Source organism: Vulpes vulpes, chromosome 3 (genome assembly GCF_048418805.1).
Source record: "Vulpes vulpes isolate BD-2025 chromosome 3, VulVul3, whole genome shotgun sequence".
NCBI classification, from domain to species: Eukaryota; Metazoa; Chordata; class Mammalia; order Carnivora; family Canidae; genus Vulpes; species Vulpes vulpes.
Genome location: NC_132782.1, coordinates 41,634,892 through 41,662,891, shown reverse-complemented (window position 1 = coordinate 41,662,891; position 28,000 = coordinate 41,634,892). Strand labels below are relative to the sequence as shown.

Genomic DNA, 28,000 nt, shown 5'->3' with positions numbered 1-28,000 from the left:
CTTACACGCCAGAGAAATATATAGATGGACAGATCTTAGAGAAACAGCTGCTTTTAGATTGTCCCCGAGCAGATCAGGTATTAGAAGCAGCAGAGAGCTTAGAAGAAAGAAAAAGCAATAGCAGCCACTAAACTTAGCCCTGATAAGGATCTGAGATTATCTTTGCTGTATCACAGGAGAGCCTATTAATCCACATAGCTGATGAGACCCTATGTAAATGATTTTAGGAGAAAAAAAAATGGATACTAGAGTATTGTGAGGCTTGAAAAAGATTGTTTTTACCCTTGCTATTTATGATAAAGTAGATTGTTCTGAGTCAGGGTCTTAGCATCTTCCTTAGTCTCTGGCACTGATTGATTTTGTAAAATTGAACACTTGCTGTCACTAATTTATTTACCCTGTATAATAATAATTAATAATAATACTGGGAATATTGAGAATCAGTTAATAAGGAGCTGGGATAGAAAAAATATCAAAACAGTTGAAATTCAGATGTACTTTGAATTAGAACTATCTCTGGGTCCTCTGCTGTGAGGTGTCATAGAGTCTCATTAGGAGTGCAATGAGTTTGTAGTATTAAAGTACTGGATTTTTTTGCCTGCTTCCAAGATTTGAATCCCCTTTAATTTGTCCCCGAAAAGAGATTGGGTTCCTGTATTATTTGGGAGTAAGACCATGTTTTTTTTATAAGGGAGAAAATCCTTAGCAATGTATAGTACTTGGGTATTTGTTACCTTGAGCTTGTGTCAAGAGATTTTAAATTGATATTCACATTAAATCTCAGATAATCTAAAGACTTCTTGACTGTATGATGTTATTGGTGTCAAGATGATTCTTTATGTGACAGTTTATAATTTTATGTAAAGCACTACCTAGGTTAAAACATATTATTTATTCTGCTCTTGATTTTTACTACTTGCGTATAGCTATTAGCATATGATATGATGAGAAAGAAAAACCAACAGAGTGCAGAATGTCTCTCTGGAATGAACAATGCTCTGGGGATCACTGTTCTTTAGCCAAAAGACTTGGTTAATTTCAAATTACAGTATATTTTGAACTTTTTTAAAATCCAAAATTCTGACTGTAAACTTACTAAGTGAAAATAATTGAGTAGCATGGATTTCTCTTTCTAACAGGAGGATTCACTGATGCATGCAGCACAAAAAGAACAAGACTTAAAGGTTCAAGATCAAATGGTTTTGGTGTGTTGGGAAGGTGATTAATAGAAGGGGATAGATATGAAAAGTATCATTTGATAAACAGTTTGAGAAACTGTCCTTAGCAAGAGAGAAAAGAGATTCCATCTGTTTTGTTAAATGCCTATAAGTGGTTCCCTGGGTTTTTTTCCCCCAATCATTTCCAGAAGCTTAATACCCATAGTGAGAAACAGTACTTTCCTATATTGTCCTTTTAAACAGGAGTCAGACTGACATTATTTCATTAGATTTTGAGTAATCATGGGTTATTAAAACAAAGCAAAAAAAGATCTTCTGCTCATACATTCACTTCTAAGTGAATGAATTATTTGGACATAATATTAAAAAACAAGTAAAAACCTAAAAGGTGTTTCCCCGCCCTAGTAACAGATTCTTGAATCAGACCCTACAGAGGAGCAAGAACACCCCCCCCCCTTTTTTACAGCAAACTTCCAAGGGTTAAGTACTGCTTTGGGGGATCAAGATTAATTATTATACAAAGGTAGGGATTTGTTTTTGTTTTGTTTTCAGTCTTCTGATGTTTTCAAAATTTAGTGCTTGAAGTTCAGTAAGTGTGTTTTAAATAACTAGATTATTAGCTCCTGGAGACAACATACTTCTTTCCTATCTCCTGCTTGTTCTGAGCATCCTCTGCTCAACATGAAGAAGTGGCCCTATAACCGCTTACTGAATTAAAACTACTGACTAAGATGTTTTTAATGTACACATCGAGACATTTTGCATTTTGATAGACAAGAGTTAAGTTGACCTCACAGAATAATTACTATACATTAGGCTTTCTGAGAATGTCTTTGTGCTGGTTGGCCTTTGCAAAAATGTCCTTTGGGCCCAATTTCATTCAGATTGTGTGGGCTACAAAGAATGATGTACAATTTTGTGTGCCAACATTTCTAAATTCATCCCAGAGATAGGGAATACGGATGAGGGGAAAGGGCTCTCTGATTGGTGGCAAACAAGGTCTGCATTTTCTAGCCAGGGAACTCTATGACTCAATACCCTTTTACCTGAGTAAGGTACCTTTGTTGAAGCTTATTCATGAAACACATATTTCATCCTGTAAAAAGCGAATTTGTTCTTCCATTTTTCTTATCATTTCTAAAAAAAAAAAACAAAAACAAAAAACAAGAAAGGAAGGCAGACTATATTTAAACACATGTGGAGCTGGGCACTTATTGTCTTTTGCATTCAGCCTTCCAGAAACAAATTAACCTGATTAGTGTTAGAATGAAGAATTCAAATGCGATTGTCCTTTCATTATTATAAGACCTGGAGAATTTGAGTTAATTACAAATGGTTTTTTAGTAGTAAATTTAATAATAGCAGATATTTAACTGCCTTTTCTTTACTTTTTAAACATCTTTCCAGCATGCAAACAGATACAGATTGGCTTAGAATCGATGATTAGCTTCATTCTTCATGTTGCTTCGGCATTACTCTTCATGCTTAGCATTGTGCCTTGTATAGAGTTAACTGAGTTCATAACTGTCTTCTTCACAAGATGCTTAGTGACTTCAGAACTGAGCTTCATTTGCCTTTCTATTTAAGAGCCTTATAGAAAGTCTGTACTTGGTAACAATTGGTTTAATATTTGACAACCTATAATGAAACACTGTTTTACATTTTTCACAAACAGCTACAACTAGAAAAGTGATTTTTTTCTTAGACAACTGTTTTAGCACCAAATGCAGCACTTTGCCCACAACAGTTGCTTAAATAGAGCTAAATATAAATATTGGTGTCTACTATTGACTTTGTGAATGAATAGAGCAAACATTGCTATTAATTGCAACCTTATGTATGAATATACTTTAGATATAAAGTTATTAATTGGATCCCTTTTGGAGTTTGGTCTCTCTTTGCCTCTAAAATTTTGCTGACTTAAAGATATACCTTTAAGTAACATTCCCCACACACTCATACATACTTTCTATGACTTTTCTTTCTTGACACAGAAATAGAGACTTAGAGGAAAACAGATAAATGTAATATGAGGCTTTATCGTAACTAATATTTTTAACTGGTCTTAGGTGTTCAGTTTTTAGTGAAATGGTTGCATCCGGAGGCCTGCTTCAGGCTTATTAAACCTAAATTATACAGGCATTTGTCATCTTTGAGCAAGCATGGGGGAGGGATGAATTCTGAGATTTGGCGTTAACAGTGCTCAGTGCTAGCCTTCTGTACTTCATAGCTGCTGAAGTGTGCATGGTACCTCCAGCTCCAGCCATTGCTTCAAGACCTCCTCCTGGTTCTGCCTAGGAAAGGAGCCTTCTGAGCTCCTCACCACTCCTAATTTAGTGTGGGAAGGAAGGCAGATGGAATTTATTTTGATTTAATAATCTCATTTTCCTAAGTGTACTGTTTTTCCCAGATCTATCTCATATCAGAGTTGTCAATAACAGTAACTCGAGTGTCACAAAGTGATATCTATTGCACAATCTAGCAATTTAATGAGTACCTAACAACTTGAAGCCCATTTCCCTCCTAGCAGCTTGGCTTCTTTTAAATGGGCCCGGAACAGCTCACTGCAGTGCTTTTGATATGTTGCCCATTTTGGATTGCTTCTGTTATTTTCTTGATGACCTAAATTTTGCTTTGAAAAACTAACTAGTTTTATTTAAGGTCTTTAACCCTATGTAGGAAGAATTAATAAACTTTATTGTTTTCCCACCTTTTAGTAATGTGCTATAAACACTGTATTATGATGTATAATTTTGCCATTCATTTAATTCTTGAGTACTTCACAAAGCAATCTAAAATCATTGAAGCAATTAATGTTTTTTAGATATAATCAGCCGTCCAGTTAAGAAACTGTAAGAAATATCCTAAATTCCTTACATATATTAAATCACTTGTTTTACGTTCAAAGCAGATTAAATTGTATTTTATTTTTTTTTAATTTTTTTAAATATTTATTTATTTATTATAGACACAGAGAGAGGAAGAGAGCGAGGCAGAGACACAGGCAGAGGGAGAAGCAGGCTCCACGCCAGGAGCCTGACGTGGGACTTGATCCCGGGACTCCAGGATCGCGCCCTGGGCCAAAGGCAGGCGCCAAACCGCTGAGCCACCCAGGGATCCCCTAAATTGTATTTTATATCATAAGTCATTTGACATATAATACTGGATATAATTTTGATAACACCAGTATCCTTACAGCCACATAACGATGGTATATAATTTTTGTTTTTGCTAAATCAGGGAACTTTTTAAAAATTATACTAAAATGACAATAATCTAAAATTATAAAGGCCTAATAATAACTATTCATGTTTTTTTATCATGAGAGCAGATTCAGCTAATAATTACTAATATAAAGTTAAACATTTTGCAGAAGAAATCTTACTACCAAGATTATCTAAAACAGCAAATTCTTACTTATATTATACGGCCCCAAAATAATTGACAATTAAAAAATAGTTTTATAGTATGTGTCAATTAAAAATGCTTTCAGCTTCCAGTTTTACATACAATAACATAAAACAATAGGGATTTATTATTCCAAAACAAGAAGTCTAAAAGAAGTTGTTTACTTTTGGTTTAGAGGCTCAATGTTGTAAGGGTTTTATCATGTCCTTTCTCGTGCTTGCTACAAGATGGATATTCCTGGTGATCCAAATATCATATTCTAGTTCAGGGCGGGAAGGATAAGGAATGAGTGTACCACTCGAGTCTTTCTCTTTTAAGCAAGAAATAATAGCTTTCCCAACAACCTCCTCTTACAAATGTCTCCTATGGATCTACTGGTCCCTAGCTTCTGGGTGGCCCTAGCTTTAAGGGAAGCTAGAGTATCAATGACTTTGGGCTTTTGTGGTGGATAAAGTAGGTAAAAAGTGACTTGAGAATGGGGGTAACCAGTCAATAGTTTCAACTGTTGTCTGATAATTAAAATTATATTAATTTTAAATTGTACTTCCTCTCATCCTGACTTCTGCCTCATGCTTACTTGTTGTTTTCCACCCAGGTTAAAAAATGCTAACCATCTTAAACCTAAGTTTTCACTTCTATGACTACCAAATTTCAAGTCTCTGAGCGAAGGCATTCGTCAGAGACTGATGATATCTCTGGTTAAAGGTCATCTGGCCCATACCACGTTTAATACTTGACCTATACTTTTTATTACAGACATAATAATACCTGAAAGGATGATTCTGTTATAAATCTGCTTTAAAACTCAAGGTATCAAAGAATCTCCAAGTAAACTGCATTTGAGAATATAGATACAATACAAACGAAAGAACAATTGGATATTTGATTCCTTTTAGAGATTTGTTTAGCTGCCTATAAAAGGAAAACATGCCATTGTTTCATAGAGAGGAGCTCACTCTAAAAAAATCTAATCCTGGAAAATGGTGTTATTACTCGTTCCTAAAATGTGAAAAATATTACTGACATCCATTCAGTAATTATTACCTAAATTTTGACTAGTTCTTACAAGGACACATCTTTGACTTACAGTTTTGATAACCAGTGATTCCTTGAGGTTAGGAAAGTCTGAGGGAAAAGTTGAAAATAAGAAAATGGAAACAAATACATATTCTTTCAACATAAAAACCCCTCCTAATCAGAGATATTAAACTACTTTTACAATTTGTAGTATGGGTTTGGGTACCTTAGAGAGATAGAACAAACTGTATTAAGACATTTACTCCTTGGCATAATCTTTTAATACAGTAAATAAAAGAAGACATTGGGAGACACATTTATATAAAAACACATTTACATAAAAATATGTGACTTAAAACTGGTATTACAACAGCTGCTATAGTAGAAGCCCAGAAGCAGAAGAAATTGATCTAATGTGGCAATCGGGATGGCTCTGAGAAAGAAGTAGGGCAGTGTGGGGTGTTGGTTAGGAGCACAAGGTGGCATACTGTGCCTACAGGCACACTACTTTTTTTATAAATCAAATTCTATTGAAACACAGCTATGCCCAGCATTTACATATCATGAAGATTGCTTTCTTGATACAACAGCAGAGTTGAATCATTGTGACAAAGACCACAGGGCCCAGAGCCTAAACTATTTCCTATCTGGCCCTTTTAAAAAAGTTTGTCAACCATTAGTTAAAGAATGTGGGCTCTGCAGTCCAACAAAACTGGATTCAAATTTGGTTTTGTAAACTGTAACTTGACTCAAAGGCTATTTATGTTGGTATAATGAGATTTCATACAAAGTGCATTGCAGAATATCTGGCGTGTTCATAAATGTTATTTTATTAAATGATAGATTTTATTTTGTTATGATTTATTATTTTAAGTGAACTATAACTTAATTCAAATGAAAACTAAAAACTCTAAATTTAAGTACATCCTACTGCTAAAATAAATGTTCAGGAAACTGGAAATGGTATCATCTAATTGTAAAAAATTTTCAAGTATTGCACAAAATATTGTATAGGTATAATGAGAATAACATAAAAGTGAAACAACCTCAATATATGGAAAAGTAAAGTGCAAACTTTAAAATACAATTAAGAGAGGTGCCTGGGTGGCTCAGTCGGTTGAGTGTCTGAAGCTCAAGTCATGAACCCAGAGTCCCCGGATCAAGACCTGCATCGGGCTCCCTGCTCAGCAGAGAGCCTGCTTCTCCCTCTCCCTCTGCCCTTTCCCCCCCTCATGCTCTCTCTCACTCATTCACTCTCTGTCTCTCAAATAAATAAAAACCTTTAAAAAAAAATACATTTAAGAATGAACAGCATAGAGACGCCTCGGTGGCTCTGTGGTTGAGCATCTGCCTTTGGCTCAGGGCATGATCCCAGAGTCTGGGATCGAGTCCCACATCAGACTCCTTGCAGGGAGCCTGCTTCTCCCTCTGCCTATGTCTCTGTCCTCTCTCTTTAAAAAAAAAAAAAAAAAAAGTATATGAACAACATAGTAAATATTGTAGGAAGCCATGTCAGTCAATTAAGAAAGAAGCTAAGAGACTATTCGAATTTAGAAGAAAGTGTATTTAAAAGTGAATATTCTAAAGAAGAGACATCACTACCAATCTTGTAGAAATAAAAGATTATTCGGGAATACTATGATAAATTACATGGTATTAATTATATAACTGAGATGAAATGGGCAAATTATTACCAAAACAGGAAAAAAAAGAAAGAAAATATGAATATATACTCAGAAATCCTCAACAAAATACTGGCAAATCAAATCTGGCAACAAATAAAAATTATGTACCGTAATCAAGTAGGATTCATTCCAAGAATGCAAGGTTGGTTTAATTTGAAAATCAATCAGTGTTATATACCACATCAATAGAATAAAAGTTACAGCATTTAACACATTTTCATGATGAAAATACTTAACAAACTAGGAATAGAAAATCTCCTCCCCTAATAAAGGATATATGCAAAACCCAACAGCTAATACCATTTTTAATGGTGAAAGAATGAATATTTTACTTTATGATCAAGAATAAGAAGGATGTTTGCTCTCACCGTCTAGTCAACATTGTGCTAGAGATTCTGGCCAGGGTAATGAGGCAAGAAAAAGAAATAAAAACATCCAGATTGGAAAGGGAGAAGTAAATCTATCTTTATTCACAGATAAAATGGTCTTACATATAGACAACTCTAGAAAGGCCTTACACACACACACACAAAACTATTAGAACTAATAAGTTCAGCAAAGTTGCAGGATATAAAGACATCAATTGTATTTTTATATACCAGCAAAGAACTTCCAAAAACAAAGTTAAGAAAAATAAAATAGCATCAAAATATATTAAATACTTAGAAAGTAAAGACTTATACCAAAAACATAAAATGATGTACAAAATATCACTAAAAGAGTTTTAAAAAGACCTAAATAAATTGAAAGATATCTTATGTTTATGGATTGAAACACTCAATATTGTGTTAAGATGGTGCTATTTCCCAAATCTGTAGATCCAATTAATAAAAATAGATCTTTTTTGAAAAAATTGACAAGGTGATTTTAAAATTTATGTGAAAATGCAGTGTACCCAACCATATATTTATTAGTGGAGCAGTATTGAGAGTCCAGAAACAAACTCTTACATTTATGGTCAATTGATGTTTGACAAGAGATAGTCTTCAGCAAATAATACTGAAACAACTGGGGATGCATGGGTGGCTCAGCAGTTAAGTGTCTATCTTCAGCTCAGGGTGAGATCCTGGGATCTGGAATCACATCAGGCTCCCCACAGGGAGCCTCTGCCTGTGTCTCTGCCTCTCCTCTATTCTCATAAATAAATAAATAAATCTTAAAAAAAAAAATGGACATCCACCTGCAAAGCATGAAATTGGGCCCACCTCACGCCATGTACAAAAACTGTGACTCAAAATAGATCACAGGCCTAAACATAAGAGCTAAAATTATAAAATACTTCAAAGAAAACAGGAGCAAGTTGTCATCACCTTGCATTAGTCAATAGGTTCTTAGATATGACACCAAAAGCACAGTGACAAAATACGGATTGAACTTCATCAAATTTAAAATTTTTGTGATTAAAAAGACAAAATGAGAAGACAAACCACAGAAAGTGCTTAAATATTTGTAAATCAAATATTTGAGAAGAGACAGCCAAGGGCATAGAGAACTGTTTTTATATATATATAATTCAAAAATAAAAAATTAAGCAAAAGATTTGCATAGATATTTCTTTCTGAAGATACGCAGATGCCCAATAAGCAAATGAAAAGATACATAATATTGGTCACTAAGAAGAGGGAAATCAAAAACTACAATGAGATACTACTTCATATCCATTAGATATAAACTAGAAAAGAGTAACAAGTACTAGGATGTGGAGAAAATTAAACCTTCATAAATTCCTGGTGGAAATACAAAGTGGTGCAGCCACATTGAGAAACAATTTAGCCAGTACTCAAAATGTCAACCATATAGTTAGTATATGACCTATTAATTACGTTCTAGGCATATGCCTATAGAATTGAAAAAAAATAGGTCCAATGAAAACTTGTACACAAATGTTCCATAGAAGCATTATTAATAGTCAAAAAGCAGTGTAAAAGGGTGCCTGGGTAGCTCAGTCAGTTAAGTGTTGATTCTTGATTTCGGCTCAGATCATGATATCAGGTGTTGTGAGATGGAGTCCCGTGTTGGGCTTTGTGCTGGGAGTGGAACCTGCTTAAGATTCTCTGTCTCCTTGGGATGCCTGGATGGCTCAGGAGTTGAGCATCTATCTGCCTTTGGCTCAAGGCATGATCCCGGGGTCCTGGGATCTAGTCCCGCATCGGGCTCCCCGCAAGGAGCCTGCTTCTCCCTCTGCCTATGTCTCTGCTTCTCTCTCTCTCTGTCTCTCATGAATAAATAAATAAAATCTTTAAAAAAAAAAAAAAAGATTCTCTTCCCCTCCCCCTTCTAAAAACTAAAAGGCGCTCAATGAATGAATAAAATGTGTAGCCAAACAATGGGATATTATTTGACCATAAAAAGGAATGAAGAACTGAAAGATGCTACAATGTGAATGTCTCTTGAAAACAGTAGGCTAAAAAAAAAAAAAAAAAAAAAAAAGACACAACAGGCTATGTTTTCTATAAAATATTCAGAATAGGCAAATCCATAAAGACAAAATAGGTTAATACCAAGGGACATGGGAAATGTAGGATCAGTTCTAATGGTTATAAGGTTTCTTTCTGGGATGATGAAATGTTCCAAAAATAAATAGTGGGATGGTACAGCTTAATGAATATATTAAAACCCATTGAACTATATACTTTAAAAATGTGCATGTAAAAATGTGAGTATAGTTAACCCTTGAACAACACAAGTTTGAACTGCACAGGTTCACTTACAGGTCTTTTTGATAAATATAGTACTACAAATGTATTTTCCTTCTGATTTTCTTAATATATTCTTTTTCTAGGTTTATTGAAAGAATACAGTACATAAATATATACAAAGTTTGTATTAATCGACTGTTTAAGTTATCCGTAAGGCTTTTGAACAACAGTAGACTATTTGTAGTTAAGTTTCGGAGGAGTCAGAAGTTATACACAGATTTTCAACCATACAGAGGTCAGAACCCCTAACTTTCACATTGTTCATAGGCCAACTGTATATTATAAAATTGAAAAATATATATATAAGGAAGAGTTATAGAAGACTGAATTATAAGGAACCCAGTCTTGCAGACAAAATAGAAGGAAATAGTCTCATCTTATATAATTTTGTCACAGAACACCAGGTAAAATTAGCAAATAGAGACCAAGGTCTAGCCATACTTTGTTAAAGTTGTTTTTTCATTTGTTAATTTTTATTTTAAAATGAAGAGGAAGGAGAACCTAAAGAACTGCAAGTAAAAATAAAGGGAGTGGAAATCATCTTGTCATTAGATTTGTCTTCTGCAGCATTTAGTAATGAAGGCAGTAGACCACTGTGTACAGAATTGCAATGGAATACATTTATGATTCAAAACTGCTTATCCAGCTGGGTTGTGATTCAATGTGCATGAGAACAAAAAAAAAAAAAAAAAAAAACCAATCTTTTAGGCATACAAAGACACATATACCACCATCACCACCAACAACAAAAAATGCATACATACTTGCCAAATAATGATAATCAAGAATTCAAGATTGGGACTATGAAATAATGAAACAAATGACATTTATATAGTTGCTACTGTTGTTTTAAAACAAGATGTTAAAATTAATTCTTATGAAATAAGATTCCTATAGTAGGAAAAAGTTAATAATTGTATTCTGGATCAAATATTTCAGATCACTTCAAAAACTCAGGAGGCTATATGAGAAAGTGTATTAAATGCCTTATTGTATACATCATGGATTCAGTAGATGTTTTTTTCTTCACATTCATAGAAAATATATATTTCAGAACATAGGAAAGGAACACGATCAATGCAAAGAGTAAAAGATAAGCATGACAAAGTGCTAAACACTTATACTAAAATTACCAATAGATTTAGTCTTTTATGGAAAGGTAGAAATTACCATGCTGGGTGAAAAACAAAATCAAACTATTGGTTTTTAAAAGAGACAAGGCTAGGCAAAATGCTACCAGTTTAAAGTCAAAAGATGGCAAAACACTAATAGACAAAGATTAATTTAAAAATACAGTGTGGCCATATTTTTAAAAGGCAATTCAAGGCAAGGGTTTTAATTTGGTGGAAAAGGGTATTTTATATTGGTAAAGATGTGATTCCTACTGAACATTTAATAGCCATGACATGAGCCTATTTGTACTGATTGTGTAGAATTAAAATACATAAAACAATCTAGAGATGAAAGTATGGCCTTGGTATCAGATCTGGATTCAAGGGAAATGAGTGAATAAACGTATAAAAAATAAAAAGAGGACAGAAATGGACTTGGGAAGAAGCAGAAGCAAGTTGCTGACCCAGAGATGGCAGTAATGATGATGGAGATTCAGGGAAAATTTGGAGAACACGGCAGTGTTTGTCCTGTGTGTTATAGCTATGGTACAGAGATTACAAAACAAGTCGGAAGTCAGCCCACAGGTAAGTTATGTGTGTGTGTGTGTGTGTGTGTGTGTGTTTACTTATTTAAATACCAGTTTTCCATAATCACCACCATTTCTCTTCTTATATGGAGCAGCTTAGGGTCATTTACCTTGTGCTCCCCACCTCTTGTAGGCATTTCAATTTGTGACCCCTGGAATGAGGTAAGGGAAGTGGCTAAGGAAGAATGACTAAGAAAGTCATGAGTCTGAATAATTGTTCAAAAAGTAACAATTGCTTGCCCTTAAAAATGGTTAAGATGGGAGGATTTTAATATGCTCTTTACCACGTTAAACTATAAATTCAGAAACCTAAAAAGATAGTCACGATTACGAATCTACTGAAGTATTTAAATCTGTTTGTCTTTATTCAAATTTATTTATTTATTTAATTTTTTTATTTATTTAAAGCTGTATTTATTCATCCTCATTCAGTTTAGTTCATATTTATAAAAAGTAATGGCTTATGGAGACATCGATACTATGTAAAAATTTCCTTTTGCCTATAGAGCAAAGAAGTCTAATTAAAATACTATTTCATTTCCTCTCTTTTCAGTCCTAAAATTATTGTGGTTGCTCTAGTTTATGCTCATATCACCTCCCTTTTATGTCACCTTAATTGGAAAATTTTAGTTTTTGGTTTGATACCTGCTTCTTAAGTGCCACAAAACATGTATTTATGTACTTTACCCTTATAGAAATATAACGTTCAGCTAGCTAACTAGCATGAATGATCAATCCATCACTGAGAATCAGTAACAATATATAATAAACCAGAGTAATTACTGTCTTCATACGAGTAAAGGCAAGCATTTGATTGTAAGGCTGACAACTTAAAACCACAAGTTTCTCTTTATGTATTTGTTTAATAGTACAGCAGCTGATATTTTAAGAAATGTTTTCTTCTTTCTCCCCATCAGAATAAGTTGTAAATGAAAACCTTTAACAGGAAGATCTCATTTATCAAATGGACCCAGAATTCCTACCAAAACACCAAACCTCAGAACCTATGAAGTAAGCTTCATGACCCAGCCAAATGTGTTGCTGTGAAAGTCACTTTATTTATTTGTTAGGCCCTTAAGCCCTATTCAGAGCCTGTTTACTTCCAATAAACTGTTTAAATGACTGTTTACTATTTAATTTTTATGTATAGACAGATTAACAATGAATCAATGGTGTAAACCCTCTCAGTGATATAAATGAGAGGGAAAAAAAAACCCCTGTAAAACTAAGAAAGTGCAGTTGTCAGAAGGGCACATGCCTTGACAACTCAGTGAAGAGATTTTTTCTTAAGCCAGACGGAAAATTGGAGACGTGTGAAATCGCAAGTGCTTACCCTGCTGAATGCACTTACCAGGGAATACCATTACTGGGGTTATCAAGAATATGGGGATAGGTTGTCAGTGGCATTTTCAGGCTGTCAGCTTGATTGTCAGGGTAGAACTAATTGGTAAGTGGTAAGTAGCATTAGCGTGTATGATTTGTTTTCATGTCTTTTGCCATTTCTAAGGTAATAGAGGAGCCTCTGATGTAAGATTACGTCTCACATATGAAAGGGCAACATTTTAGAACTGCATCCTATCCCATGATTTAAATGGATTTTGTTGCAAATTGTGTTTGTATTAGGTTGAACTTCATGAAGTTGCCAAGTGTTGACTGTTTTTGACCTACCAAAGAGGAAAAAAAAAAAAAAAAACCTATTCACACGGTTCAACCTAATACATCAGCTATTCCAGCCTACCTAGTACTGTTCCAAACTGGAATGTGTTGGTCAAGAGAGACTAAAATACAATTTTGTTTCTAGGTGAGTAATAAACATGCCTTGTGTCCTTTTTGCCAGGCCCTCTTCTCACATGGATGATAATTTTCTCTCTTTCACCTCCCAAGTCTTGTACATAATGGAATTTCCTAGAGCTTGGCCATAGGCCATCTCCCTCACACTCCCCAGGAAATCTCATCCATCCTGATAGTCTTATAATGCTGACAATTCCCAAATACATCTCTGTCCCAGACCTGTACTCTAAACTCTAACCTTGTTTATCTGACAGCTTCCCTAACTCCCAAAGTGGATGTCCTGTAGGCATCTCAGAATTACCTAACCAAAGCAAATTCCTTATGACTTCTTACCCCTCTCTGGTTTTGGTCCAACCTTCTCCATCTGGAGAAGGGTACTCTCACCCACCCAAGTGGTCTAGGAGAACCCCAGAACCATCTTTCCTTTCTGTTACCTATGTCTCCTGTCTAGTCTCTCTCTTAATAAGAATGTCCAGAATTGGTCTGCTCCTTTTTCTACCTACATCAATACAGCTACTATCTCCTTTCACCTAGATTGTTGTAATAACCACTCAGTTTGTCTCAGTTTGTCTAGGCTTCTACTCTGGACTCCCTATAGTCCATCCTATAAACATCAGCTTCTTAAATTGTTATAGATTTCGGAGAAAACACAACATCCTTTCTACCTACAAGCCCATATTATGATCTAGCCTCTTGCTACTGAAGCTGGCCTCCTCTTTTCCCTTTTGTTCACTGTTTTCTTTCCATTCAACAGTCACAAAGCTCTTTCCTGCCCTCGGGCCTTCATGTTATTCCCTCTGTCTGGAATACTGCTTCCCTCTTTAACTCTGATTTACCTTCAGCTCTCAGCCTCATCCCTCAGAGAGGCCTACCCTGATCCCCTCTCCAATATGATGTAAGCCCCCGTGAGGCTTTCATATAGCACAGTATGTTTTATTCATTGCACTTAACACAGTTTGCAATTCGGTGTTTCCATGTATATTTCTTTGCTTGGTGTTAACTCGAAGAGGCAGGGCCTTGTCTGCTATGTTCACCACTGTGAGGGCCCAGAACATAGTACATGCTACCTGCTTAAGGTGAAAAACAATCTGTCTTGGATGTTTGTCCTTGGAGAAGACCAGATTGTTCAGAAGAGGTTGTGCTATGACAGCCTTCTGGAAGTACGGTATATGGACTTGGAACACGGGCTGCTCCCAGATCTCGTCTTCATTTCCTGTGAGTTAGCAAAACTTCTCTGAGGCCCTGAATTGTAAGCTTTTGAAAGCAGATACTTTCTCTTGTTCACTACTGTATCCCCAACAGCTAGAAAAGTGGTAAATAGTAGACGCTTAATAAATATTTGTTGAATGAATGAACTGTTCCTTCGTTTGCAGTTCTTGCCTCATGACACTGAGGGGTTTAATTTAAAAGAAAAAAAAAAGAAAAAGAAAAACATAGTAAGTGCCTAGTATATAGCAGGTACTCAATAAATGCCAGAAAACCTAATGTCTTCTTCAAAATGTAATTCTGATAAATATATATAGATAGATCAGAAATATATATATATATATATTTTTTTTTTTTTTTTTTTTTACACCACTTATTCTCTAAAGCCCTGGGCTCCCACAGAGATGAGAATGAAGGTCATTGAGGTGGGTGTATTAGAATAACTGTTGAGGTTTTTTTTTTTCAAACTACCTAAACTTCACTCACCTCACCTCCACTGCCTACTACAGAGTGGCTGTTCTTGAGTATGTCCTGTTCCTCAGGTGTGCTAAAGCAAAAGTTAAGAAACACCTGCCTAGAACCAATAGCACTGGAATATCTGATAAATAAGGGCTGTATATCAGAAGACTGTTAATGTTGTTAGTCAAGTGTGTGTGTGTTTATCCACATCTCTAGGTATGTTCCATATATATATATATGTATATATATATATGGAACTGCAATGATTATGTAGCAATGCTACTGTCTTTCTGTTGATGAGAAATACCAGAATATGTGCCTGATAAAATGGTCCTCTGGATCTATTAGCTTGGATTTAATTCTAAAGACAGGTGCTAGCCCATAATTTAATTTGATTTTTTTTTTTTTTTAGACAAGGGGAAGGGGGCAAGAGAGTAGATTTTTTTCCTCTCTGATATCACATATGAACCTTACTTCACACTCCTTTTTCAAGGGAACTATTTATACTTCCAGTGACCGAGCAGAAGAGACTCAGTTATGCCACATTTACCTTTGTTTTATCTCAGTTTAAGCATTTGTGAGCTCTGCAGTCATTTTTATATCAGTTAATTAGGCATGAAATCCAGGCAAGAGAGAAGGATGAGGGTTAGAATTGCCACAGAATGTCCACAAATTCCAGAAATTGGGGCAGTGAGAATTCATCAACCAATAGAGCCACACATCCCAGCCAGACCCCCCAACTACAAGACACAACTTCAGCAATTAGAATAGATGAAAGTGCCCCTGAAAGCCCTCTACTGGTCTATGATTGTAAAATGTTTACAAGCATTTGGATTATTTATGCAATTGAAATATTTAAGCAATTCGAAGTGCCCTACTTCTGTGGAGCATATATTTTCATAAATTGCAGTTTCTAGCATAAAGCTGTTCTTTCTATAGTATACGGAGGCTGTTCAAATTTGAATATTTTAAATGTCAACATAGAATAACATTAAGGTTTATGACCCGGCTTTAAGAAAATCCACAGTGCAAAAAATGAATTTACACATCTCGGGGACACCCTGGGAGTGTCCACTAATCAGATGAATCCATTAGCAGTAAAACTACTTCTGGGAGACCTATATTCAAGAGGAGAAGTTAATCGAACGTACCCGTATGATTCCCTGGAGTTGTAGCAAGTTGTAGCATTTGTCATTTTCCTGCTGCCACTCTATGGTGCTCCCAGATTTGAACAGCTAAATCCTTTCATTTCCTTCCACTTTAGGATTTCTCAGTCTTTCATTCCTGGTCTGCATGCCCACCCACCCCTGGATTTCAAGGTAAAACTGACCCTGTCCTGTCCCTGGCATCCACCCCCAGGTCCCAGTAGTTGTGTGCTTCCTGGATTCCCCCTCACATTTTTTTTTTCTTTCCCTGTCACTGACCACCTAACCTCGTTGGCCTTCCTGAGTTACTTCTTTTCCTTCTTTCCTGCTGTTCACAAACATCTTTGATAACTTTCCTGCAGCCTGAGGCAGCACAGTGTGCCATTCTGTTATCTGAACTGGTATTTTTGAAATATATTCATTCAGCAAATCTATTCCTTTCCAGCCTAGCAGGATGCTGGGTCATACCCCTCCTTTAAGCATTACACATAGAACCCCCATCTACATATAAGTATATCTGTAAAGGGAAGAAGGATACATTTTTTTAAAGATTTTATTTATTTATTCACGAGAGACAGAGAGAGAGAGGCAGAAGGAGAAACAGGCTCCATGCAGGGAGCCCGACATGAGACTCGATCCCGGGATCCCAGGATCCCACCCTGGGCCGAAGGCAGACGCTAAACTGCTGAACCACCTGGGGATCCCCCAGAAGGATACATTTTAATATTTTAATCCATGATGTGTTTCAGGACAGTAGTCTGGAAGCACTTCCTCATTAAGAAACTGAAAGAAAGCACAGAAAGCACATGGTATTGCGGTAATCCCTCTAACTTGACCTCCTTTTAGAGTAAGTTAAGATTTTATCTGCAACACCCCAGTCACCTCTGATGTGGAATAGATAAGTAACCAATGATGCTGATAGATTTAATATTCTTAATTTACATGTGAAAATACATTCTCGTTTTAAAAAACTTAAATGACAGTATTAGACTCCTTCAAAAGAGCTCATTGTGGTATTGTTATACTTTATAAAAAGACCTGTTTTTTAGATTAAAATGTTGGGAGAGAGGGAACTAGAAGAAGCCTGTGGTTAGGACTGGCACCTTGTACAATGCAGACCAGTACCATTGTTCATATTTGAAGTTGTAGTAAATATAAAATGTGAATTTGATGTGACATAGTCTTCTTTAAAATATCTTTAAAATATCATGTTTTTTACCTCTCTGTAACCTCTGAGATTATAGTACTAGCTATTATTAGCTATTAAAACAAGTAGCTGTTAGTTTTTCTGATTTTTTAAAAAATTAAACTTCCAAGTAAGTGTATCTGGCCATCAGTCATAAGACATCTTTCTGATTTTGGAAGAGGTAGAGAGGCAAATGCCCCTTGTAATTAATATGGCAACCATAGCCATAAAAGCAATTTCTAGTCTACCACTATAATGATTTAGATTAGCTATTTGATTTCCGTTAATCAAAAGAAAACTAAGTAACTGCAATATGCAACCAACTGTCCGTCTCTGGCTTTAAAAATAATGTATTCTGAGTCTCCACTGACTCTTCGTATGTCACAAGTCTAAGCCTCAGCATGAAAGATAGAGTCTGGGGCTGTATGTAAATGAGGTTTTCCACCCATAGGGGATCAGCTCTGTGAGATTCAGTGAGTATTTAAATAGCTAGAAAGGATTTATTAAAGAGAAAAGTGCATCTATTACTGATTAGAATATTTTGAGAGAAAGGCACATGGAACAGCAATTTTTAAATAATCAAGTTAGGGAATCACAGTATCAAATGACTTTACTGCTGAAAAGAATCTTAAAGGTAGAGACTAACCCTCCTATTTTACTGATAAAGCCAAAAGCTTTTCCTACCACCAACCTGGAACATTTCAGCTTTTCGAAAGGACCTCAGCTCTACTGAACCTCAAGGTCACTAAAGACAATATGTAATTGTTGCTTATATCCGTGGTGTTTGCACAGTGCTAGGGACATATTAAACATTCAAAGTAGAAGTCTGTGTGATGAATTAGTAAGTGACTTTATGAACAATCACGATCACCTGTCTGTTGCACAGGGATTTACATTGCACAAATCATACTCAAGGCTGGCTTTATCTGTTTTCAAAAAGTTTATAAAGTAGGCTAAACTGATGATAATCTCTCCCACTCGCTCTCTCTTGCTCTTGCTCTCTGTCTCACACACACACACACACACACACATCTGGATGTCTGGATCCCTGTGTCCTTGATACCCCAGACATTTTTTTTTTTTTTTTTTAGTTAGACATTTTAACTTTTTTCTCATATGCCACATCTCCAAACTGGCATTTCTTGGGGTAGATTGATTTTTGCAAGGTATTGATCTGTGAAAGTTGAGCCATCTAAAAAGGCCATAGCAAATGTACGACAATCTGAAAGGCAAAATAATGATAGCAAGGGACTATATAACCCATGGAATAAAATAAGTGCCTATGCATCCATACTGATACAAATAAATAATTGGAATATATAAGTAAACGAGAGAAAAGGGATAGCTCTTTCTTACAGTAGAATTCCAATTAATGTACAAAAAATAATGGAAGTAGAAAAAACACCATTTGGCGAACACTGTGTTAATCGTTGTAGATAAGAATAATCAATGGAGGGACGCCTGGTTGCGCATCTGCCTTCAGCTCAGGTTGTGATCCTGGGGTCTTGGGATCGAGTCCCACATCTGGTTCCCCACAGGAAGCCTGCTTCTCCTTCTGCCTGTGTCTCTGCCTCTCTCTCTGTGTGTTTCTCATGAACAAATAAATATTTTTTTAAAAAGAGAATAATCAATGGATGTGAAAATTAGTGGCCAAAAATATGTTGAGAAATAGGTTATTTGCAGTCTTAATATATCTACCCATAAGATACTTTTTTAAAAAAATTGGAGGAGACTGGGCCACTGGGTGGCTCAGTTGGTTAACCACCTGACTCTTGATTTTGGCTCAGGTCATAATCTCAGGGTTGTGAGACTGAGCATTACATTAGGCTCTGCACTCTGCACTGGGAGTGGATCCTGCTTGGGATTCTCTCTCTCTCTCTCCCCCTGCCCTGCCCACCACCCATTCATGTGCACACTCACGCATACACACACACACAAGAGGAAGAGACTAAGAAGATATGACAGCTACATGCAGTGTGAGACCCCAGATAGAATCCAAGACCAGAAAAAGGACATTAGTGGAATAATTAGAAAAATCTGAATAAGGTGTATACATAAGTTAATAGCAACATATCAAAATTAATCTCCTGGTTTTGATGATTGTGCATCAGTTATATATAAGATGTTAGCATTCAGGGAAACTAGGTAACCTGGGTAGAGGGTAGATATATGGGAACTCTACCTTCTTTTTAACGTCTATGTATATCTAAAATTGGTTTATGTATACAATGGACTATTACTTAGCCATTAGAAACGACAGATACCCACCATTTGCTTCGACATGGATGGAACTGGAGGGTATTATGATGAGTGAAATAAGTCAGTTGGAGAAGGACAAACATTATATGGTCTCATTCATTTGGGGAATATAAAAAATAGTGAAAGGGAATAAAGGGGAAAGAAGAAAAAATGAGTGGGAAATATCAGAGAGAACATGAAAGACTCCCAACTCTGGGAAACGAACTAGGGGTGGTGGAAGGGGAGGTTGGCGGGGGTTGGGGGAGACTGGGTGATGGGCACTGAGGTGGGCACTTGACGGGATGAGCACTGGGTGTTATTCTATATGTTGGCAAATTGAACACCAATGAAAAATAAATTTATATAAAAAAATAAGAAAAAATTTGAAAATATTTTTTAAATAAACAGGAAGACCATAACACTCTGATATTTTGAATGGCCCTTTATCAACCAAGCCTGAGATAAGGAAATTTTTTGATCTACACTTGACATAGGAAATACATGCCAGCTGTTCCAGCGATTTGCCCAAGGCTACTTATTAGAGATCCAGATGTTCTGTTAGATTCCTTGTTCTCACCACAGCCCCTTTGTTCTCATAACCACTTTACCACGAAGATGGAGAAGGCACTATGATTCCCGCTTAATAGACATGGAAACATCAAGAGGGAAAGATGTGCTGCTTAGTGAACGGTAGAGTTAGAGCTCAAGTTCAAGTCTCCCCACTCTTAATCCAGTGTCTTGTCATTCATAGTCCACAAACATAGCTATTTCTCTATTACTCTGTCATTCAACAAACATTTGTTTAGAATCTTCCAGCCAAAACCCTGCACTGAACACTATGCATACAAAAGTGGAAATGACTTTTGGGGGGAGGTGGGCGACTCCAACGAGGTGATTTTTGAAGGAACAATAGAAGGTAGCCAGGTGAAAAGGGCTGGAAATATATCATTCTAAGTAGGAACAGTAGTAACTCAGCATCAAAAGACGGCAGCCGACACAACAGCATTGGCCTTGAAGCCTAGCAGCCTCACGGTCCAGTTTATTACTTCTCTGAACATTTAGTGCCCATGCACCAGTGAAAGGCCACTTACAGACGGTTGAAAAGTCAACTTTAGTTTCTTCATAGTAACTTGGCTCTGGGGATTGTTTTAGAACCCACTGACGTCCTGCTTCACTGGCAAGCTTAAATTAATCTTGCTACCCGAGTATCTCTGTAGTCCAGCTGGCTAGGCTCATCAATTCCCCTGTGGGGTGCCATCAATCAGATCTTACTAAAGTCATAATGGTTCTGGTTGGAGAAGAGCCACCCACCAGCTAGATAACCAAAGTCTAGAGAGGACCCACCTACCTGGCTTTGGAGCTCATCATAAGCTGTCCTGACACCAGGGCAGTAGAAGGCAACTGACCAGAGAGTAGGTCAGGCCTCCAATCCTCCTGCGCTGTGCCCCTGGGCTGAAAATTCATAAGCTGGTAGCAGGAGAGTCTTCAGTTCTGGTAGCCTTGCTCTAAAGTGTGCATGGGGGGTGTGTGTGTATACGTACACGCGCATGTGCGCACATGTGCAGTCTTGACTGCTTTAAAATCCTTAAGCTACTTAAACTGTATGGATTACTTAAGTGGAACATCCTTCCTGAATTTATCTAGTGTGGCCAAAGATGACACAGTTCTAAGGATCCGAATTTGCCTTTCCTCATGGGTTTCACACCTGTGTTCTCATTCGCCTGTGCAGGGCATGAGTTCAACATCATGATGATTTAAGGTGTTAACATTTCAGTTTTTATTCCCCCACAGTTCTGCAAAGAACAGTGGCCAAGTTCAGGGAGAATAAGATCAGATGATTAATCTCTGAATGGTGGGCAGTCTTGAATCTTTAGCTCTGGAGTGCTATTGTTCTGATAGCCTACGAAATATATGCATCCGTATTTCAGCAAGATTTAATACTTTTTTTTATGTGCAACATTTACTCCCGGACCACAGTTAATGCAGATGAACTCTTCGCTTGCACAAGAGCCCTCTTCAGCCTAAGCTGGAGGGGGAGAAAACAATGCTGCTTCTATGGTTTACTCAGGTATCATTTTTGTTGTTTTTCTGCGCCTGCCTTTGATTTTTTGAATAATAGGCTTTGGGGAATCACAGTTTTGTTTTAAGTTTATTCATTGCAAGATTAGCCACTGAGCCGCAGCACCTTCAAGTCTTGAAGAGTCCAAATAACAAGCTAGAAGTTCAGGGGTAGCGATGTCAGTGTGTTAAAGCTATTCATTGGCCCCGGATTAAAAACTTTTGTGGGCCTCTACTTAATGGCTAAAGAACTTGCCCAGATTCTCTTTAATAAAATTAAAATCCCAATTGTATCAGGTTCCAAATGTACCATTAACTGTGTTAGTATAAAAATCTTGAAGCCGTGTTAGCCTTACAAATTTGATGAATGTGTTAGGGTGGAGGAGTGGTAAGTAACACCTGCATTATCTGACTTACGTTTGTCTTTAAATAGTGTGTTATCTTTCAACCAAAATTACTTGATCTACATTAACCCTCTAACACTTACATATTCCACTGGTGTCCTAATTTCATAAGACATTAGAGTGATTTCTGTTGCATAAATGATAGCTTTCATTGCTTATAAAATGTGCTTAGACACTCTCAATAATGTCTTCTTCAAACTTATATCGCATTGATTACATCTGGCAGTCCCATATGGCCAAACTTAGTTACAACCCTTCCAATTAAATTATGGTTGGAAACCCACTTCTGGGGTGCAGCTCAGCGATCTACTAAATTCCTCAATGATATTCAGAACATGAAATAATTTTGAGGGAATAAATTTACAGTACAAGTGGGAGCAGAGAAGAAGGTTTTCAATCTGTATTAATTTATTTTTCAAAATTCATTACTTGCACAGTTTACTTTCCAAGCTAATTCTAACCAAAGATGAGTAACGCGGCCTTGGCAAGAGCATGTGCGTAAGATATTTCCATATGTTTCAGCAGAAATACCAAGCACAGTGCTTATATACGAGTAAATTCAGTGGAAAATGTTCTGAAGGCAGGTTCTCCAGCACCTGCTTCCCGGCTTGTTCTCAGCCAATGACCTTACATCCTATTTCGTGGAGAAAAGGGAACCTGTTAAAAATCTTCCAGGCTCCTGCTACCACAGGTCCCCACCCAAAGGCATCTGTACCCACACACTTTGCCTTTTCTCCCGTGTCTATAGATGAATTATCTGTGCTTCTGTGCAAGGTCACCCCCTACCTGGACGCAGGTGCTCATCCTCTCTCCTCACAGCACCACTCCTGGCACAGCCCCCTCCTGAACTCCTGAATCGTCAATCCCCCCTCTCTGGGGAGGCAGGGGGTTGGTACTAGGAGATAAGCATCCTGTTTTCTCTTGTACCTCAAACAAACAAGCAAACAAAGTAGACCCTCTAGTGACTACATCTCCATCTAATACTGCCGGATTTTGTTCTTCAAAGGGGCTGTGTTTGTTCAGTTCCTTGACCCTCTCACCCCATTCCTCCATAGCTCACTCTCATCAGGCTTGTTTTCACTTCACTTCCACTGATGGGCATATCCTCGTTGGCATCCCACCAACTTGGTTTTCATACTTGAGGACATCAAACAATCCCCTGAAATATCTCTTAAAAATCCTGGGGCCCGTATCTAGAATTTCTGATTCATGAGGCTGCTGATGTGGCCCCTACCCTGCGTTCTCCTCCTCTCCTGGGAAATTCTGATGCTCAAGTCGCCAGACCACACGCTGGGAAGTGCTGATTTAGAGAAATAGTTTTATTAGCTCCCTTTTTAATATTAGGTTATAAAAACATTTTAGAGTCATGTCATTCTGAATAAATTATACTTCCCCAGAAGCCATTTAGTCTGGGACTTTTGCCTCACATTAATGATATTAATGATCCTTAGAGGCCACACACACACTATCTAAGCATACGAGACTCTCAGTTTCAAAGTAACTCGTCCCTCTGAGGACACCTATTGTTGCCTACAAGAGTGGCTTAATTGCAAAAAAAATAAAAAATAAAAAAAATCCGTGAAGACTTTTAAAATGCCAACCATGTGCATTGCTAAAAAGTGAGGGTACATCAAAAGAACCACAACCAAGGAGAGCCTTCCTGCCACAGATGCTGCAGAGAGCCATCGGCAGATGATGCTGACTGCTGCCGTTATGAAGCCATGCAGATTCAAATATGAACATAATTTCATTTCATTAACGTAATTACATTAAGGCAAGTAATTTTGAAATACGACATGTTCTGCGATAAGGTTATAAACCCACAGAACTATTCCTTAGTAAGTAATCACAAGGTAAGTTAGGTTTCATTCAATTCAGAATTATTGAAGCCTGGAAAATCTGACCTGTGGGGTAAAAAAAAACATAAGCACACCAATGACAATTTATTATTTGTCTTTTAAACTACGGTAATACCGCGGTTAGTTGTGTCCCAGGAGAAATTTGTTTTTCTGTACAATTGAGTTTTCCAGACAAATGAAATGGATCTTGGTAAATATCCCAATATTTTGTTTATGATGGCTTATGGTAGCTTACCAGACATCTATCAGACATCCCATATGGAGGGATGTACTAAACAGAGTAAGAATTATTTTGGAGATGGCTGAAGGGCATCCTCATGAATATCTTGCACTGGGTGCTGCAGTAATACCATGATTCTCATAGGAAATGTGCTAGTAAATTAGGTCCTAGGCTTTAAGTCTTTATGTCAGATCTGCATAGTTTCTCATCTGCTATAGACCAACATTTTTGTGGCTTCTTCCTAAAGTAAATATGCTTGTCTCCAGCAGCCTTTTTCTCTGGTTTTTGTTTTTGTTTTTGTTTTTTGCTAAAGCTAGGGAACCAAAACAAAACAAACATTTTTGTTAGGATTGTATATAAAATAAAAGTAAATATTCTGGTGTAGGGACCAAGGTATGCCCTTCTGAGTTAAGTATACGAGCTTCAATACTAAGTGTGTATCTTTATGGATTTTTATTTTTTACTGTTTTTAAAAACTTACAAGATTGTTCCAGTTTTTCTTTTTTTCTTTTTTAAGATTTTATTTATTTATTCATGAGAGACACAGAGAGAGAGGCAGAGACACAGGGAGAGGGAGAAGCAAGGTCCATGCAGGGAGCCCAGTGTGGGACTTGATCCCAGGACCCCGGGATCATGCCCTGAGCCAAAAGCAGATGTTCAACCACCGAGCCACCCAGGCATCTCTAAAAACTTTTTAAATATCTTTTTGGCCAAAGATCTATTCATGTCCTTTGCCTAATTTTCTATAGGGTTTTATGTTGTTTTTGTTGTTGTTTTATTGATTTATAGAGGTCTTGTATAAAGTAGGAAAATTATCATTTTATCTGTAATCTGAGATTTTTTAGTTTGCCACTTGCCTGTGACTTTACTCATGTGGTTTTTGCTGTACAGATTTTTTATTCTCGCCTATAGTCATATTAATCTTTTCTTTAATGGCTCCTGGTCTTTGACACACTTAGGCCTTTTCTAATTCAACACCATGTGTGTGTAATATATCTTTAAATCTTTAAATAGTACATATGCCCCCCCCACATATATATATATATATATATATATACACACACACACACACACACAACACACATAGATGTAACATATACACATATATATATTATATATACATGCTCATATGTATGGAAAATATATGTGTATGTATGTATACTGATATATGAATATATTTGTAAGTTCCCAGGATTTCTCCTTGGAATTTCAAAGCTTTCATTTTAACTTTTTTTTTTTTTTTCATTTTAGCTTTTAAAGTTTGACCCATCTGGTACATATTTCAATTTAAAGTACAAAGTACTTATCTTTATTTTTTAATATATAGATATTCTATTCTTCCAACACTAGTTAGCACTTACTGAATGATCTCTTATTCCACCGATTAGACATGCCAAGTTTTATCATATACTTAATTATATTTCTTACCATTCTCTTTTTTTTTTTTTAAGATTTTATTTATTTATTCATGAGAGGCAGAGACACAGGCAGAGGGAGAAGCAGGCTGTCTGCCGGGAGTTTGATGTGGGACTTGATCCCAGGACTGCAGAATCACAACCTGAGCCAAAGGCAGACTTTCAACTACTGAACACCCAGGCGCCCCTCACCACTCTGTTCTAATTATTATAGTTTTTAAATGCATTTTAGTATTTCATCACTGTTATCTTTTCCCCAGGTTTTTTTTTTTTTTTTTGTATTCTTGCTTAATTTTTTCTATGTGAATTTTAGAATGGCTTGTATAATTTTAAAGGTTACTATTTTATTGAAATTGCACTAAATGTATAGAGTAATATCTTTATGATCTTGAATAGTTCTATCTATGATGTCCATTTCCATTTATCCCAGTCATTTCCCCCATTGTCTCATTACACCATACATGATTTTTTAATCATGTATGTTTGTTTGTTTCAACCAGTATCCAAATAAAAGCCAGGCATTGCAATCTGTTGATATGTCTCTGAAGTTTCTTTGAAGCTACTGGCTTCCTGCCTCCCCAGCTCCCTGCCCTCTATTCCTGTATTTTACTTGTTGAAACTGACTCATTTGTCCTGCGCAGTTTCTCACTGCCTGGATCTTGCTGACTCTCCCCCTATGGTGTTGTTTAACATGTTCATCTGTCCTTATTTTAGGCAGTGAGTTACACAGGAGATGAAACATTTTCATTTTTTTGTGTCTATTTTTCAGCAGCATTTCAATTTTTCTTTTGTATAGGTCTTCCTTATTTCTTTCTAAGTATATTCCCAGGGTTTTTAAGGATACAACTTCAATGGAGGGCAGTTAGGCAATATTGATCAAAGTGGTAAGTACTTGTGTCTTTTAACCTAGCAATTTAACTTCGAGAAACTTGCAGGACAGAGATAATTGCACACCTGGGAAATGATATATTTCTGAAATTAGTCATTACCTCAATATTTATAAAAGCAAAAGATTGCAATAATCTAAATTCCTATTGGTAGAAGACTAATCAAGTAAATTATGCCATATCCATTCAGTAAAATGCTCCGAAGCTGCTAAAAATTAAATAAATGAAATAAAATGAGGAAGCTCTTTATGTAATGATATCAAATAGTTTTCAAGATATATTGCTAAATGAAAAAATGAAATTGCAAACCAGTATAAATAGGATGTATATTATTATTTCTGTAAGAAAGAAAAGGGGCTATATATATATATATATATATATATATATACACACACACACCAAGAGAAACTGACTGACTAGGGGATAGGAGATAGAAGGTCTTCACTATAAGCCTTTTCATGTCTTTTGAAATTTGTTGCCTGTGAATGTGTTACTGACTTAGCTTTTTTATAGTTTAAAAAGTTGAAGTATTGTAATATACTATATCACAGTTAAGATCCTAATTTATTTTATGCTTAAAGCCTGTTGTAGCATTATGTAGCAAACATAAGATCAATATGTTAAAAGGAATGAGATTGCATCTAAACATTTCAAGATACCTTACCAGCACGGAAGCCAATCAAAAACTGGCATGTCCCACATACACACAAACACAAACTTGACATATATACAAAGAATTTAAGTAGAGTCAGTCTGTGGAGATTCCTGCATTCAGTACGAGAAGTAGACCAAGAGACATCTAAGTCCCATCCAACTGGGGCAGCAAGGCCTAGTGAAAATAGCACGGGGTGGGGGGCCCTGGGTGACTCAGTTGGTTAAGCGGCCAACTCTTGATTTCAGCTCAGGTCACAATCTCACATTCCCAAGATTGAGCCCCATGTTGGGCTCCCACTCGGAGACTCTGCTTGTCTTTCTCCCCTACCCTTGCCCTTCCTCCCACGCTCTCTCTCTCTCTCTCTCTCTCAAATAAATAAATAAAATCTTTTTTAAAATAACATGACTTTGAAGCCTTCAGATAAAGCTCAGATCCCCTTTTCACTCCTTCGTAAGCCTTGTGAACATGGTGAAAATATCTTACTCAGTTTCAGTTTCTTAATCTGCAAAATGGGGTTGCTTTCCTGCTTGTTAGGTGGATTAGCAATAATTTGTTATTATGTATAGGCGACTGATCCATTATATGATTTCAGCTGTAGGATTCCCGGAATTAATTGGTCTCTGGGGAGAAAACTGAGGTCAGAGGATCTATTTTATAGAAAGAAATTTCTCTTTTCATTTTGAAATTTAGATATTCCTAGCATATTCTTGAATTTTATTAACAATTCCCTAGCCTTCTAGCTCACAGGCCCTCACAAGTAGACTCTCAAGCAATACTAGAAATGAGAAAAT

At 36.5% G+C, this 28,000-nt stretch overlaps 1 protein-coding gene across 6 annotated transcripts in view; it reads left to right on the top strand.

Moving 5' to 3' along the window:
• Nucleotides 1–28,000, top strand: part of SERPINI1 (serpin family I member 1) — a 74,608-nt gene that overhangs the window by 1,951 nt on the left and 44,657 nt on the right. The window contains exons 2-3 of one of the 6 annotated variants that reach the window (XM_072752305.1): nucleotides 12,604–12,697; nucleotides 13,310–13,487. The exons of 2 other annotated variants lie outside the window; for them this stretch is intronic. The gene's annotated coding sequence lies outside the window, so the exon portion shown is untranslated. Of the gene's footprint in view, nucleotides 1–12,603; nucleotides 12,698–13,309; nucleotides 13,488–16,406; nucleotides 16,462–28,000 lie in introns of all 6 variants that reach the window. 3 more of the 6 variants (XM_072752306.1, XM_026007713.2, XM_026007714.2) reach the window with 3 other exon arrangements.